This window comes from Ovis aries, chromosome 23, assembly GCF_016772045.2.
Source record: "Ovis aries strain OAR_USU_Benz2616 breed Rambouillet chromosome 23, ARS-UI_Ramb_v3.0, whole genome shotgun sequence".
NCBI lineage: Eukaryota > Metazoa > Chordata > Mammalia > Artiodactyla > Bovidae > Ovis > Ovis aries.
The window spans coordinates 32,675,389-32,692,449 of record NC_056076.1 but is presented as its reverse complement, the minus strand read 5'-3'; the positions used below and the strand labels follow the sequence as shown (position 1 = coordinate 32,692,449).

Below are 17,061 nucleotides of genomic sequence, written 5' to 3'. Positions count from 1 at the left end.
GATAGAGGAGCCTGGCTGGCTACAGTCCATGGGGTCACAAAGAGTTGGACACGACTGAAGTGACGGAGCACAATAATCAGTTAAATGCAAATAGATCAAGCACAATGGTATTTTTTGCCTACCTCATTAGCACAAATAAAAATAGTAAACACACCAAATGCTGGCATGAACAGAAAATGTGCAGTCCAGTAAACTGTTAATACTATGCATATTATATGTAACTTGCACACAAGTTATTATACACATGTTATATACACAAGTTATTGCACACATATGTTGCAGAGGGAGGAAGAGACAACAAACTGTCAAGATGAAATAATTTCAAAATACACAAATACCCAGGGAGGATGCCAGGAGATGGCCAAGGAAGAAACACCAGGACCTGTCTTTCCACCTGAACAAGTGCACTTGCAAAATCTGTCTGATGTAACTACTGTGGAACTCTGGAGCCTACTGAAGACTTGCAACTGCCAGGGAAGACTTGGAAGGTAACTGGTGATTTCAGCTCTTAGCAGAGCAGCGGTTCCCTATCCTTCAGACACTCAGCAGGCATCTGTACACATGCTCCTGGAGAAGCCTGCTGCAGTCAAGGTTGGCAAAGAGGACCCTGTCCTCCCAATACTGGGGAGCTTGGCTCTGATCACTGATTGCTGCTTTTGATCACAGACGTGCAGACAAACAAGTGGGCAGCCATTGCTGCTGCATCTGGCCCCTGGTTGCAAGTCTTTCCAATGGACTGGAATGCCAGGAGATTTAAACAGCTAGCACCCTTTTGACCCCCATTCATTTTTCCATTTTCCCCCTAAATTTCCCCTAATAAAAACTAGGACATTTACAGCCAAATGCATATGTGGGGGAAATTACAACGCAACTGCTCATTCCCACCCGAAAGCTCAAAAGACATGAGACAACCTTAAGTTTATACCTCAGGCTGGCCTTCAGCAAAGAGGCAGTCTACATCAAAACAAAAAAAATGGCAAACCCTGGGGAAGAAGGTGTATCTGATTTCTAGAGTTACTGTATTAGATTCAAATGTCCTATTTTCAGCAGTGCTGTTCCCTCCCAGAAAGACACAAATCACACAAAGAAACAGGAAAGCAGGGCCCACTCAAAGGAAAAAACCAAGTCAACAGAAACTGTCCCTGAGGAAGAATTGATGGCAGATATACCAAACAAAGACTTTTTTAAAAAACTGTCTTAAAAATGATTAAGAACTAAAGGAAGAAGCAGAGAAAGTCAAGATGTATAAACAAAATGGAAATAAAGATAGAAAACCTAAATGAAGCCAAAAAGAAATTTTGCAGCTTAGAAGTGCAGTCACTAAAGTGAAAATTTGACTCGAGCGATTCAAAAGCAGATTTGAGCAGGAAGGATCAGTGAACTTGAAGACAGGACAACAGAAATTAATAACTCTGAGGACCAGAAACAAAAAAGACTGAAGAAAAGTGACCCCAACTGAGGAGATCTGTAGGACACCAACAAGCAAACCAACCCAGGAATCATAGGTGTCCCACAAGAGAGAAGGGGGTAGAGCATTTGAAGAAATAATGGCCCAAAGCTTCCCAAATTTGGTCAAAGACATGAACATAAGTATTCAAGAAGTCAAGGAACACCAAGATGAAATCGGAGATATTTACTCACACTTTCAAAAGACAGAATTTTGAAAGCAAGCCAAGAGAAAAGCAAAACATCACACAAGGGCTCCTCGATAAGATGATCGTGTTTCTCGTGAGAAACTCTGAAGGCCAGCAGGCAGTGGGTAAAGAGTAAGATACTTAGGAGTTAAGTGTGCCTGGCTTGGGTCTTAACCATCCTTGGACTGTCTGGGCTTCGTGCTAGTCACGCTCCTGCGCGCCTGTGTTCTGCTGCCTGATCAGCTGTGGGTGCCCATGTCCCTCCCTGCAAGTCTTCTGCGTCCACCCATCCCTGAGAACTAGAGCCGGGCCTCCGTGTGCTCAGAAGAACAGGAAGAGCAGCCTGTGTACCTCACAGACTCCTGCCGGACAGGGGCCCAGAACCTGGTCTCTTCAGAGCGCTACCAGATAACTGTGCCCAGCACTCACTCACGTCCCCTTGAAAGGGCTCTTATAAACCCTCAGGGAAGACAAACTCAGACTCTAACCCAGGGACTGATTTCAGAGAATATTTTCCTAGGAGATGTCATCTAGTAGTGACCATAATGTCCTTTCCTCTCAACAGATTGTTGATCGGCATTTACACTAACCACCCTAAATCACCTCCGCGTTCATTTATAATGCATGCTTATTAGAACATTCGATTAGTCATTTAAAAAGCTTAATACTTATATTCACTGCAGCCCTATTTATAAAGCAAAAATGTTAATGTCCATTAGTAAAGGTTTGTTCACAAAACTGAATACTATAAAATCATCAACAAGGTTGTAAAAGGAATTTCTAAAACTATGGCACTGCAATGTATCATCAAGTCAGATGGATTTACTGTAACAATCTCTGTATATGTTTTACATATTCACCAAAAAAGAAAAATACATTAGGATAACAGTGGTTACTTCTCACAGTGAAATTATGAATGGCTTTGATTGTCTTTTGAGGGTTGTGCTTTCTGAACTCCCTACAATATAAGAAAGTTACTGAAGATACAAAACAAAAAATCTTGTAAAATTAAATGGACATTTCATCACAGGTGATTTTTTATATATATATTTTAGCAAGACAAGTACATTATATAAGAAGTGACAATCTATTTTTGCTGGCATAATACACGCAAAAATGTTCATTTAATATCTTTTTCCTGCTTTTCAAGAATGAATCAAAGAACACTTGAAGTATCTTCAGAACATAGTAGAAGTTGTTTAATGTTACCTTGGGTTCTTACCACACTGGGTTTACAGAAAAAAAGTTGTAGTTTTAAGTTTTTCAACTTCTGTATAATAAATATGAAAAGGGTACAGTCAAGTCTATTATTTAAACAGTCCACAGTAATATTCATATGAATATCATATGATATTCAATAATATCATATTCACCATGACAGTTACTGATAAGCACTGGAATTGAGATTAAGAATTATTCAAGGGTTTGGGAATTCCCTGGTGGTCCAGTGGTTAGGACTGCTGGGGCCTAGGTTCAATCCCTGGTCAGGGAACGAAGATCCTGAAAGTCGAGTGGCATGGTCAAAAATAAAAAATAAAAAAATTATTCAAAGGTTGCAAAACACCCACTAAGGACAGAAACTGCTACAGGCACTGGCGGTATCATACAGTCCCTGCCCTCCAGACAGGACACACATGTGCTCGGTCACACCAACATGCTCCAAGTACAGTAATGAGCAAGGGATAGCGGCTGTCCAGAGGACAAAGGGGGGTGATTAGCCCTTTACCTGCATTAGTGAAGGAAGGAACCACAGAGAAAGTGAAATTCAAGCTGGGACTTGACTGAGGAGGTCACCAAGACCAGCAGGACAAAGGTTTCTGCCCCAGCTGGACAACTGTTACACCAGGAACAGTCTTGGGTGAAGATGTGATTCCATTTGGTTGTGGTGAGTTTGAGATTCCTGTGGGAAAAAGAGAGAGACGTCCGGTAAGCAACCAGCTTATACCAGCCTGAGCACAAGAAAACAGTTCTAGAGGACAAGTACAATAGTCAGTACATTAGTGTTCATTAAAATCATGGGGGTAATCATGACCTCTTACTGAAAGAAGACCAAGAGTGAAGGGAAAGAAGGCCAGCGACAACGTACCAAGGAAGATCTAAGCGTGGATGGGGGCAGGGGTGGGTGGTACCAGAGGAGGGTGGGAGTGCCACCCAAGAGAGTGTTTCCAGGGGTTAGAAGGTGTGAAATGTCAAAGGAAGAGCAGGAACAAGGCCTGAAAACGCCAACTGGTTTGGCAAGGAGGAGGAGAATTCAAGAATATTTCAAGTAGAAATGACAGACCTGCAGACAGACGTGGGTAAACTGAGGAGTAAAAGGGGGCGACAGGGAGAGAGTGAGGCAAACTCCTTAGAGAGACTGTTTTGAACGGCTGGTGATAAGTTCGGTTTTCAGATTTTTAGATACCTGGGCATGTTCATAGCTGTGGGGCTAGAGCCAGGAGAGAGGAAAAGCTTGAAAGACAGGAGAAAGAATGAAGATGCAAAAGATCCTAGAAGAGCCTGAAGCAGGTGGATGAAAAGCCCAAGGGGAGGATTAGCCTTGAAGAGAGGAAGCCCCACACGAAGCTGGCTGGGGGTAGGGGTTAAGGGGCCAGTGGGGGCTGGGTAGATAGAGCTCCTTTCTGATGCTGACAACTTCCTGAGACACAGATTCCTAAGTACCTTAATAGGTGAGAGTAGTCTTAGTATGAGACAGGACAGTTGCTGACAGTGGGCTTGTGGGGGAGGGAGTCGTCCCTCCTTTTCAAAACAATTTACCACCACATCCACTGAACCTAGCTGCTGTCTGAAGGCTAAGCAGACTCAAAGGTTTGCAACTGTTAACACTTGGCTTGAGACATAGTCAAATAAGCAAGACCTTGAGGATAAACTCCAAAATGCAAGCAGGCATTTCAACACTGCTCCTTTCTAAACTTCTGTTACTTTGGAAAGGAATGGCGGGGGGTGGGAGGGTGGGGGGATAGGAGAGGGGGCTGACACTTCTTCCTTCTCCCTTAGTGGCTCTAACACCAAGTCAAAGAAGCACAGCTCCAAAAATATCTGTAATTTAAAGACCAAGAAAACTTCTTAAAATGATAACAGTACTATTTAATTAGCCCAGTAAAACATGATTGTTATGTTCCTTTCTGCTATGCCGCAAAGAAACTAAGATATTCCAAACCAAGACATAAAAACATTTGTATTTTTTCTTAATCCAAGAACCATTATAAGGCAAAGTGTGCTGCTATCTATGCATACCTGAAGATTCCGAATTCGATACATCTGCAGTAGCTAAAACTTCACTCAGGTTGGATGGATCTAGGTAGCCAGCATGGGCTAGGAAGGTGTCCACCGTGAAGTCCACAAGGAGCTGCAGTTTGCTCACCACCAACTAGGCCAGCATCCCTTCCCCTTTCTTTCCTGTCACTGCATTACCGTCAATAAACACTTCGCTGAGGGCGGACCACGGTACAGGCACTGTTCTATTAGGTCGTGATACACCAATGAATAAAACCAGGCCTTGCATTAGGATAACTTTATGTTTTATCTACGTATTTTTATATTTAAAAACATAAAAATCCACGTTTTATCTATATATTTTTATGCTATGTTTTATCTATACATTTTTATATTTTATATAAAACACATTTGTATAATACTTATATATATTTGGGGGCAGGCACCACAATGCAAGGCTTGCAGGATCTTAGTTCCCCAACCAGAGATTGAACTTGGGCCATGACACTGAAAATGCAGAGTCCTACCCACAGGATCACCAGGGAATTCCTAATAACTTATGTTATAGAAAAGTTAACTGTACAAATAAATTACTGTCCACATTTCTCGAGGTCTAACTTGCCATCTCCACTCCCAACTTCAACTAGTTCCCCTTAATAAGCCTTCTCAGCACCTCATGTTTGCCACAAACATTAGTCTGTAGGTGCTCGAGTGGTCATTTCTTTGTTCTCCCCATACTACACTAGAAACTTAATTAGAAAAGGGGTCCCAAGTCTATTATGTGTCCCCACTAAATCCCTAGTATCCAGCAAGGTACCTAGAACACAGCAAGCAACCAAACATTAAGTGGATGGATGAATGGATGAACGTGAACTTAGTTTTTCAAGATCAAAGCAATCAAGATAGACTGATAGGAAGGTCTAAAAGTAACATGTTTATTGTAAGTGGTACACTTTCATCCAGTGATCAAAAAAATGAAGGTTTTTTTCCCCCTTATATGCCACAAGATATTAAAACCATAGCAAAAAAGGAAGATCTTTTAAAATATATATTCCAGGATAATTTAGGATGATCACTGCTAATTTGATATTAATACATCTCTAACTTATGAATAATTTGTGGTTAACAGTTAACAAATAGAAGGGGGAAAAGTGCAGACAGTGACAGATTTTATTTTCTTTGGCTCCAAAATCGCTGCGGCCCATGACTGAAGCCATGAGATTCAAAGACCTTTACTCTTTGGAAAGAAATCTATGACAAATCTATTAAAAAGCAGAGACATCACTTTGCTGACAAAGGTCCGCATAGCCAAAGTTATGGTTTTTCCAATAGTCATGTACGGATGTGACAGCTGGACCATTAAGACTGAGTGCGATGCTTTCAAATTCTGGCACTGAAGAAGACCCTTGAGAGGCCCTTAGACTTCAAGGAGATCAAACCAGTCAACCCTAAAAGAAATCAGTCCTGAATATGCATTGGAAGGACTGATACTTTGGCCACCTGATGTGAAGAGCCAACTCACTGGAAAAGACCCTGATGATGGGAAAAACTGAAGGCAGGAAGAGAAGGGGTACCAGAGAACGAGATGGATGGAGAGCATCACCATCACTCATGACTCAATGGAGGTGAATTGGACAAAACTCCAGGAGATAATAAAGGACAGGGAGGCCTGGGGTACTGCAGTCCATGGGGTCACAGAGCCAGACACAACGTAGTGACTGAACAACAACAGTTAACTTTAGAAAAAATACAAAAATCAAAGAATCCAAATTCAAACGTTGAACAGATGTTAAAAAATATTCTTTGGACTCAGGAGAGTTTATTTCAGAAAAGCACTGTCTCTGATGTTTAAGCCAAAAGAAAGACAAGTAAACCCTTAATGCATCTTATGAGACTAGATTTTGAACAACATTCTATCAGCACACATAGTATAGACATGTTTCAGTATCACTTTGTGGATGTATTCAGCCATTCTTTTCACATACAAGCAGCTCCAAACTCTTGTTTTTAAGATTAATTAACGAGATTTTAATAGCCAAGGTGTTCAAGAAAATAGACAAAAACATCTTGAGCTTCAAAAACTAGGAGACTAGAGGCCACTTTGCCTTGACTCCCCTCCTCCAAGGTTCACTGGGGAAGACAAGCTTCTAATTCTGAATTATTTTGTGGAAAGCAAATTTACATTTTGCTGTTGTATAAACACTGTGAGTGAAGTGAAAGTTGCTCAGTTATGTCTGACTCTTTGCGACCCCATGGACGATACAGTCCATGAAATTCTCTAGGCCAGAATACTGGAGTGGGAAGCCTTTCCCTTCTCCAGGGGATCTTCCCAACCCAGGGATCAAACCCAGGTCTCCCACATTGCAGGCGATTCTTTACCAGCTGAGTCACAAGGGAAGCCTGTACATTACTTAATTAAACTGGTTCCTATACTTGATATATGCCACTAAATCTCCACTAATTACAGTGGATAAATTCTACGGCCCTAACAACTCTGAAATCTTGGCAGAGAAACCCTAAAACTGTAACTTAAAGGGCAATCAACTCGTTCAGTTCAGCCAGAGGTCTATTATTTTACAAACTGAATGCTATTTTTCTTTACTGTTCCAGCTGAACTTTTACAGAATCAAAGAACATTCCTAGAGAAATCAAAGACAGTAAAGTTCAATAATCAGAGCTAATTCACTCAAGTACCAGAAATTCAAAATATTAAATGATGTGCTTTGGGACTTCCCTGGCAGTCCAGTGGATAAGACTGTGCTCCCAGTGCAGGGAGGCTTGTGTTCAATCCCTGGCTGGGGAAACTAAGATCCCACATGCCACATGGTGCAATCTTAAAAGAAAAAAAAAAATTACTTGTCTTTTAAAAGAGTTCTTAAAGGTGTCTGAAGTTAAAATTCAAAGACATCCAAGGCTAACTTTATTAGATCACAAATATAGCAATATTTAACGGGACATCATAAAATATCAGGAAAGCATGGTGATGCTCAAAAACTTAAACATGAAACTACCGGATGATCCAGCAATTCCACTTCTGAGTGTACGCCCAAAAGAACTGAAGGGACTCTTGAAAGAGATATCTGTTCATGATCACAGAAGTGTTCTTCACAACAGCCAAGAGGTGGAAGCTGTCCAAGCGCCCCCTCGCAGATGAATGGATAAGCAAAATGTACTACATACGTACAATGGACTACTATTCAGCCTTAAAAAGGAATGAAATCCTGAAACGTGCCACAATAACGATGAAGCCAGAACACATTATTTGAAGTGAAATAAGCCAGACACCAAAGGACAAATACGTAACTCCACTTATATATTTGGAGTAGACAAATTCATATAGCCAAAAATTGAAATGGTGGTGAATAGAAGCTGGAAGAGAAGAAAATGGAGAGTTAGTGTTTAATGGGTGCAGAGCTTCCATTTGGGATAAGAAAGTTCTAGAGACGGACAGAGACAGTGGCTACTGCATAATATATTTTAAAATGGCTAAAAAGATTTTATGTTCTATGTAATTTACAATTTTAAAAAATGAGAAAGCATCTGAAATTTGAGTCTAACAAGTGCCAAATAGCTTTTGTACTAGTAAAAAGTCAAAGGAAGCTAACTATTCAAAACACCTTATGACTATGTTGCAATTATTTTTCAGATTCTCAGATATTGATTTTATGCTTGGTAATACATTAAAATATTTGAATTATACTGTATACTAAGAATTTGAATAGTGAGAAAAATTAAATATTTATGAATATATTTTACAAACCAAAAAAAAAAAAAACAACACCCAGTGTGCTCAGCACTGTATTCCAAAGTACTCAACTGCTTAATGGTATATTTTTCCCCAATATTTTTCCAATACTATATTTTAATATAAGGAAAATATTAAAAATCAAAGTGACTATGTTAAAATATGACAGAAATAAAATAGCTTTGCTATCAATCTTATTAGTTCCTAGCAAGTAATCATTCAGTTCTTTTATATTATGTATCCCAGGTGTATGTATGTGTGTGTATATACCTATTTGTACATAGGCATATACAAACGTTTATGTATAAAACTATGACATTTGTGATAACACAAATAATTAAATGCATTTTTGCTTGTTTTAGGAATTTAGCCTTGGTAGACAGATTCATGGAGAAGGCAATGGCACCCCACTCCAGTACTCTTGCTTGGAAAATCCCATGGATGGAGTTGCTAAGAGTTGGACATGACTGAGCGATTTCACTTTCACTTTCATGCACTGGAGAAGGAAATGGCAACCCACTCCAGCGTTCTTGCCTGGAGAATCCCAGGGACAGGGGAGCCTGGTGGGCTGCTGTCTATGGGGTCGCAGAGTCGGACACGACTGAAGCAACTTAGCAGCAGCAGACAGATTCATATTTAATCTAACACCACTTCTAGAGATGAAGAAACTGAAAAGCACAAAGGGTACTTGCTAAGGGTATGACTTTACCAGCCACAACCAGAGTTTAGAACTTCTAGTCAAGGTGAAATATTATTAATGCAGCAGCAGCATTTCATAAAACTCAATTCAGCCTCTAAAATTAAAGGTCCCTGATCCTAGTTATTGTTCACATGTGTGAACACCGAGGAAGCTGAATCTGAATTTTAGCTTAATCCTCTCATGTTAAGAAGCCTTATTCATTGAAATAACATATCCAAAATATGGCAATTTAAGGAAAACGACGGCAAATTTTAAAGTCATTTTAGGAAGCACCTGCCTCTCTTTTAAAATTATAAAATTAAGTTAAAAATCAATATTTTTAATTCAGTGAAACTTTCTTGCTAACTTCAACAGGACTCTGTGCCCAGATCAACAGCATCATGGAGAAATGAGAGACACCTGGCTATAGGTGAGAGACACCTTACTACAGTTCTAACTGTAGTAAGACATACAATTTGTAAGCCACTGAAATCAATGTAAAATGCCTATACCAAATTATATTTGACCTATTTACATTATCTTCTCTTATTCATATTATATACCCATACTGACTTGGATGCCATACAGATATAATAAAAGAATAAGCCTTCTTGCTATTATTTTATCTTCATTCAGTTGAAAATGCTAATGTTTAAAAGAACCGATAAAAATTAAATAAGCTTCCCTGCTTTATGAAATTATTAAAATCTGAAATTGCTATAGATTTTATCTGCTTTTACAACCAAGAACTAACCCTTACATTCATCCCTGATTTGAATTTGAACTTCATAGATTCTAAAAACTATTAACTATAATTTCAAAATAGGTTGGACCCATAGAAGCGAGAAGTCCACAAATTAGATGAATCTAGTTTTATATAACAATAATATTCACCAAAAGAAGGCTGATCAACTGTCACATTCTAATGATAAAATTCCTTATATGTCAGATAAAGTATATTTAAATGTTTCCTATTTCCACATTTGAAAATTATCTTCTAAACGTAATGAAATATGTTGCAGTACTGATCAGTTACCCACTATATAACCAGAACTTTTTCTTTAAAGGAAAACTTTAACCAAAGTAAAATGTGGTTACTTTTCATTGTCACATGCTGGGAAACTGCACAGTTAAAGACCACTTTCACTGTATAGCACACAGTAATTCCCTGTTTGCTGGCTGATGAGTATAGTGACTCAGAGTGACCTACTACATCCTCTTTAAGCGTTTAAAAGTATTTCTTATACTTGCCTATGTTATTAGTGAAAGAGGACACGTAAGAGAAAATCCTACATTTCTAGGGATCAAGAGCATCCTATAAGATAATTATATGATATGATCACCAATATATTCCGTACAAAATGCACGAAAGCATCTTTTCTGAGCCCTCATTAATGACTTCTGGAAAGATCCGTATAAGCTTGTTGCTAACTATACTGCTAACACGTGTCCTTTTTCTAGGAACTAGAAAGAATTTACAAATCAATAAAGTTCTAATTACCACCAGACTTGGCTTATTAACCACTTCAAATTTTTTTACATGCCCTGGCTTTCTCCCCCATATGTTACTAGTTAAGCTGATTTCTACTTTCTCCTGACTACTTTTCTCAGTGAATGCACATAATGTACAAAAGCTCAGTTCAGTTCCGTTCAGTTCAGTCGCTCAGTCGTGTCCGACTCTTTGCGACCCCATGAATCGCAGCACGCCAGGCCTCCCTGTCCATCACCATCTCCTGGCAGCTCCTTGCAATAGCAAGAGGTAAGAAACTGTCAAAGCATGAAGATTGATATATTATGATTAAATACAGATGTATCTAGGTAAAATAAAACCACACGAAGAAAAATTTTATTTTGTTAAACAGACATTGCATCATGTTATCATGCAAAAGAAACGCTATATTTTTCTACCTAGTCGCTGGTTCCAATCAAGCATCATTTCCCTTTGCTTTGGGGAAAGAGCGGAAAAAGCAATGTTTTACAGAAATAACATTTAGCTGCTCTGAATTACAGGTGTTAAGTGCTGGGCAAATAACACCTGCAAGGCTGAGAGCCTCCAGAGACAAGGATCAGCCACCCCCACAACCTTTTACTGAGGAAAAAGGAGATATTCAGCAAGTGTCACCTGATAAACAGACCCTGGCAAAACCCTACACTAATACACAACTGCTTCAGATAAATCTATTCAACTTGCAGCAGTTAACTCCTGTTTTGCTTATCAGTTGCTCAAGGCTAGAAGAAAAAGATACTTTCTAACAAGGAACCATTACTGACAGTTTTCTCCCCTTTCTCCGCCCACAGATTATAGTAGGTAGAGCTCCAAGAGTAGAACCAGGAGATGAAAAGAGGGTGGATTTTGTAACTACTCTGTAATTAACACAGAGACCTTTAAAATTTCACCAGGGGGATCCGGAAATTATACCTACTACTCACTGCAAAAAATTTCCTTGCATCAGAGTCAGAACGCGAACACTCCTAAGCCATCAAAACAAGTATTTTTCAAATTCTGAAATAAGAGGTGAGGACATTCCGAACTCTAAACCCAGAATGCATCAATTACAATATTACCATATGGCTGAGATTGTCAAGAAAAATACATCTCTGATTCTACCCACAAACACCTAATCACTAAATTTGCAACATTCTAACAGTCTAGTTTAACTTAATATCACATGCCAACTGTTCACTTCACTATCTGCATAAAGCTAAGACTTTCACAACTAACAGTAACTACATCAAGGCAACCCTTTTCAACGCCTCCTGCGAAACAGCAGGGCCACCGGATAAATAAATCTTTGTTTCTATTCGGTTCAGTCGCTCAGTCGTGTCCGACTCTTTGCGACCCCGTGGACTGCAGCATAGCTTCTATTAGGCAGCTGCAATCTTTCATACTGTTTCTGAGCTCCTTTGATGGTCTTTGGTGCTAGTGGGAACTGACCACGAGGCACACAGTGAGAAGGGTCACGTGAACAGCTCGTGACTTCCACTGTGAATCAACCCTCTGCAGGATAGTAGGAAACTCAAAGTTGGGATGCACACATCCAAGTACCTAGAAAGCACGCGGCTGATGACTTCTCAGGGAATGCCTGAGGCAGCGGGACGAAGTCCTAGCACCCAGAGTGGAAATGCAACAAATGCCAACGTCCTACTACTTGCAACAACTTCCCCGCAGCGCCAGAGTAGCCAGGGACTTCGGGGCGGTCGCGGTCTGGGTCCGAGCCCGCTACCTCCAGACCCAGACCGTGCCAATCCTCGGAGACGCGCCCTCACTCCCCACCATGCGAGGACAGACCACCCCCAGCACCATGCAGGGGAGAGCCCGCTTGCCCTGAAGCCGGCCTAGGAAACTGACCTACGCGGTCACCCGGGTTCCAGATCTCCCGGGGTGGGGACCACAATCGCAGGCTGCCCGTCTAACGCCCAGGAGGCGGCCGTCACCTGGCTCGCACTCCCGGAAGACTCGCGGCCCCGCGGATCGTCGGTCTCGGAGATCCCGGCGCCCGGCGGAGCCAGAGGCCGCTTGGCACCACTCCGCGAGGTGGCGCCGCCCCTCCGCGCGGCCAGCCCCGCGAGCGCGCGCGCGCTCCGGCTTTATTTACGCCTTGCCCGGGCACCACGTGACCGGCGCGCGGGCCGTGTGGCGCGCTCGGCCCGCGGCCCCGCCCCCGGATGGCACACCCCGCCCCCGACCTGGCACGCCCCGCCCCCAACGCTCTCCAGTCCGCCCCGACCGCCGAGGATGGTTCCAGGATTTGCAAACTGCTGTCAGGAGGGACAAGGACTTCACGCTCCTCCCACACGCCCCGCCCCAAGAGAAGGACGGACCCTACTTCGAGAACACCCAGGAGCTGTGGCACGGAAAGGAAGCCCTCCAAGCCAAAGCAAATATATTTATAAATACTCAATACATTACCCAGCTGCCCAGGCTTTTTCTTTTCTGCTTTGGTTGCGACTTTACTCGTGGGAGCGTAATCGGCAGTGTAAATTAGCTGCACCTCTCTTTTCACATGACAAAGGATGATCTTTAAATGCTATACAGGTGTAAGCATCTAAAATGGATATGAGTAAGGTATGCTTAAAGAGAGATTTTACAAGTTCTCCTTCACTTCGTCCCCCCAATCACACACCTCTCATGGAGTCCGTCTCTACGGACTCGCACAACAGGTCTAGCCGGAGTAGTTAACACATCGTCTATTATGTGAAGGTACACACTCTAGTGTAATTACGCCTTTTAAAAATATGCATAGCTGAAAAAGACGAGGTTACGAGCATGCGAAAACACTTTGAACTTTCTTGTATTTTCCAGTGTATTTAATGAACGTGTTCTTTTGTAATGAACATTAATAAACAGGTATCGTATTTAAGGGGCGTAGGTTTTCAGTTAAGTCTAGAATCCTGGCTGAGAGCCTATTGCAGGCCAGTTGGTCATTGCGCTTGTATGTGACACATGCTGTGTCAGACCTCTTAGAATGTTTCTGGAGAACGCAAGAAACCTTGCTTATATATCCTAGGCTAACATCATCTTTTCATAGTGAAAAAGGCACTTGAAGAGCACAATGCTTCAAGGGTGCATTGTGTGGTAACTAAGGCAGTCATACTTGCCTCACAAGGAAACTTCAGAGCGTATTTTCCAAGAATACTGAACTACCTTCACAGCCAAAATAAAAATTGACTACCTGAATAATTATCCTCATTATTCCACAAAGGTCTTAATTCTCACTAACATGATTTAATTGCCTAAATTCACTACTCGTTTCTTCTTTCAGTTCACGAAATTGAGTTTGTAAATATTCTAGCCAATAGGAGGATGAAAGTAACAGGAGGTAATCACCATGACTACCAATAAAAAGTTCTAATCTTGGTAAGATCACTCCTTGTACATATTTTTACGGGCATCTCTTTGATATATATATAGACAATCTTTAGGAAAAGGTATCTCTTTGGCATTTTTATTTCTGACTAGTACAGATATAAACACATTAAGGATGTAACAATTCTTATTGTAAAGCACTACTGTCCAATGCAACTTTCTGCAATGATAGAAATGTTCTATTAATATAATTCTACCCTGTCCAATACAGTAGCCACCAGCCACATATGCCTGCTAAGTTCTTGAACTTTGGCTAGTATGATTAAAGAACTGAGCTTTATGTAATTTTAATGTAAATAGCCACCATGTGGCTGGTAGTGGTTTAGTTGCTAAGTCGTGTCCAACTCTTACAATCCCATGGTCTGTAGCCTGCCAGGCTCCTCTGTCTATGGGGTTTTCCAGGCGAGAATAATGTAGTAGGTTGCCAATTCCTTCTCCAGGGGATCTTTCCAACCCAGGAATCAAACCCAGGTCTTCTGCATTGCAGGCAGATTCTTTACCAGCTGAGCTAGGAGGGAAGCCCACTTCCTCATATGGCTGCCATGTAGCCAGCAGCAACCATAATGGATAGTGCTATTCTATAACAACAAAGAATTACTATATTGCCCCCAACTGTATCATACTCTAATTAGAGAAGTGTTTGATAGACACAGAACATGTGGAAACAATTAATAAACTCTTCTGAGCTTGTGAACAGGTAGATATTTTAACTTTGCAGATGGAGCATGTTAAAGTTACTGTGTCACCCTTTATCTACAATGAATGTAACTAGGACAGAATTGGTAGCTCTGGGTGAATAGAAAAGGGATTTGGAAGAAACTAACTCTTTGCCCTGCCATTCCCAGGCCTGCCTGACCCAACGGGAAAGTTAACCATCTTCAGATCACAATATGCTTCATCAGAATTATCCACGGCCTAGTTCAGACTGGATCCACTTAGGGTTCTTTCAGATAATTTCGTTTGCTTGTTTCAGATAATTTCATCATCCTCAGTCGCAAAGTCATGTCCATCTCTTTGCAACCCCATGGACCATAGTCCACTAGGCTTCTCTGTCCATGGGCTTTTCCCAGCAAGAATACTGGAGTAGGTGGCCATTTCCTTCTCCATGGGATCTTCCAACCCAGGAATCGAGCCTGCGTCTCTTATGTTTCTTGCATTGGCAGGGGGATTCTTTTACCACTGAGTCATCTGGGAAGCCCAGGAGCCCACAACTACTACTGCCCACCCCACATCCCAGCGTTTTCCACCAGAATAAGATTCCCTCCAGATGATGTTTGTGTCCCTGCAGTTTTGTTAAGCCTGGAATGCCCCAGAATGCACTTCGCAAACTGCATATTTTAAAAACACTCCCCTGGTGCCCATGTGATTTTAAAGTGCTGCAGAAGGCACACTAAAGGCTTATTAAGGCTTATTAAAAGGAGGGTTTTATGGACTGAGACTTTGGGGAGGGCTTTGGGTAATTATTGCCTGGAATGCTGAAAAATAGGTCAGATGTCATCAGGCAAATCCAGACAAACTGTTGAGTTGGGGGAAATTAACCATCCCCTACACCTACATATTAAGTACTTTGTAGTTATTATTAACCCAATACCATCAAAACTGTGATGTCATTGTCTTTTATCTCTTTAAAGCTGTCTAAATTTTTTTGTCATTTGTACCATACACTCAGATTTTTTAATAACTGAAATGAGTTGGTACATTTTCAGATATTAAGTTATTTTTATCTAAACTTAATTCTGTACCTGTCCCTCTTTTGCCAGGTATGTGACACACAGATGTCTAATCAACTGCCTTCCACCGATGACTGATTCTGCTGGGTCCCCACACAAAAAGTTTAGGAAGGTCCCCTCTATCTATTGTTCCTTGATTGCCAGCAACAAGCAGTGACACTGGCTAACCTAAGCAAATAGGGAATGTTTTGCACAGTATCAAATAAACAGCTGAAAATCTGGCCCAGCCAGGACAGGACTAGGGCACTTCCAGGGATCTGGGTAGGAGGGGCTAGTCTACAGGTTTTCTAGGTTGCTCCCACCAGGAAAAAATAAACTCCATTCATTTTTGTTTTCCTATCATTTCGTCTTCCTCTTCAGAAGAGGCAAACTTGAGAGAGAAACAGATAGAGAGACACTTTTTGGTATACAGGGCAGGGCACTTTGGCTGACAATCCCACAAAACTACCTTCCGTGAGAGTAGTAGTGCCCCATTGACCCATGCATGCGCATGCACACGCTAGCGAGGTCCAGTGCTGTTACCAGAAGGACCAATGAATTATGAGCAACCACAGTCACAAAAATGCCTATTACAGTCTCTCTTTGTTTTTCAATCAAGCCCTTCCTTTCATAGCTTTTCCCATAAGGTACGGGCTCCTTGGGCAATATTTTCAGCTCCACATTTAGCCCTTTGCTCTCTTCATCACGAGCACACCCCTGCTTTTCCATCCATAGTTGTCTGGTCAAGCAGTGTGCCTGACAGTTACACTACCCCTTCCTGGAAGCCTCAGAAATTCTGCCTTGCCCACAGCCCCTCTTTGAGGGCTTCCTTACACAGCCTCTGATTCCTGGCTCAGTGGAAGGCGCAGGGGCAGGACCTAACAAAACAGCACCTTTCCTCAGGCTTACCAAAAGTCCGTAGATATGCTCTGCCCAACAGAAAAGATCTCTGCTGGGTAGTATTAAACTACGAGTATAAACTGTCTAGTATAAACCATCTAGATTCTCTGTGGGTCCATTTGACTGTGCAGTGTACAAAGTACAGTGTTTAGGGCAGAAGCAGTAAAACATACAGAGGAAAGTGAAGGCAGAGAGAAAGCAGAAACCATGGGCGGTCAAGGAGAGAGGAGAGGAGACCGGGAATCTCTGAGGCAAGAGCAGAGAGAGATTGAGACTCCAGTGTGTGGAAACACCCATGTAGGGCATGAAGG

At 41.6% G+C, this 17,061-nt stretch overlaps 1 protein-coding gene across 2 annotated transcripts in view; it reads right to left on the bottom strand.

Moving 5' to 3' along the window:
• The window catches only part of OSBPL1A (oxysterol binding protein like 1A), a 221,838-nt gene extending 208,999 nt beyond the window's left edge, over positions 1-12,839 (bottom strand). For both annotated transcript variants that reach the window (XM_004020467.5, XM_012103464.4), the window contains exons 1-2: positions 12,624-12,839; positions 3,361-3,534 (exon numbers count right to left, since the gene is read on the bottom strand). The gene's annotated coding sequence lies outside the window, so the exon portion shown is untranslated. The remainder of the gene's footprint in view (positions 1-3,360; positions 3,535-12,623) is intronic.
• Between the last annotated feature and the right edge of the window lie 4,222 nt (positions 12,840-17,061).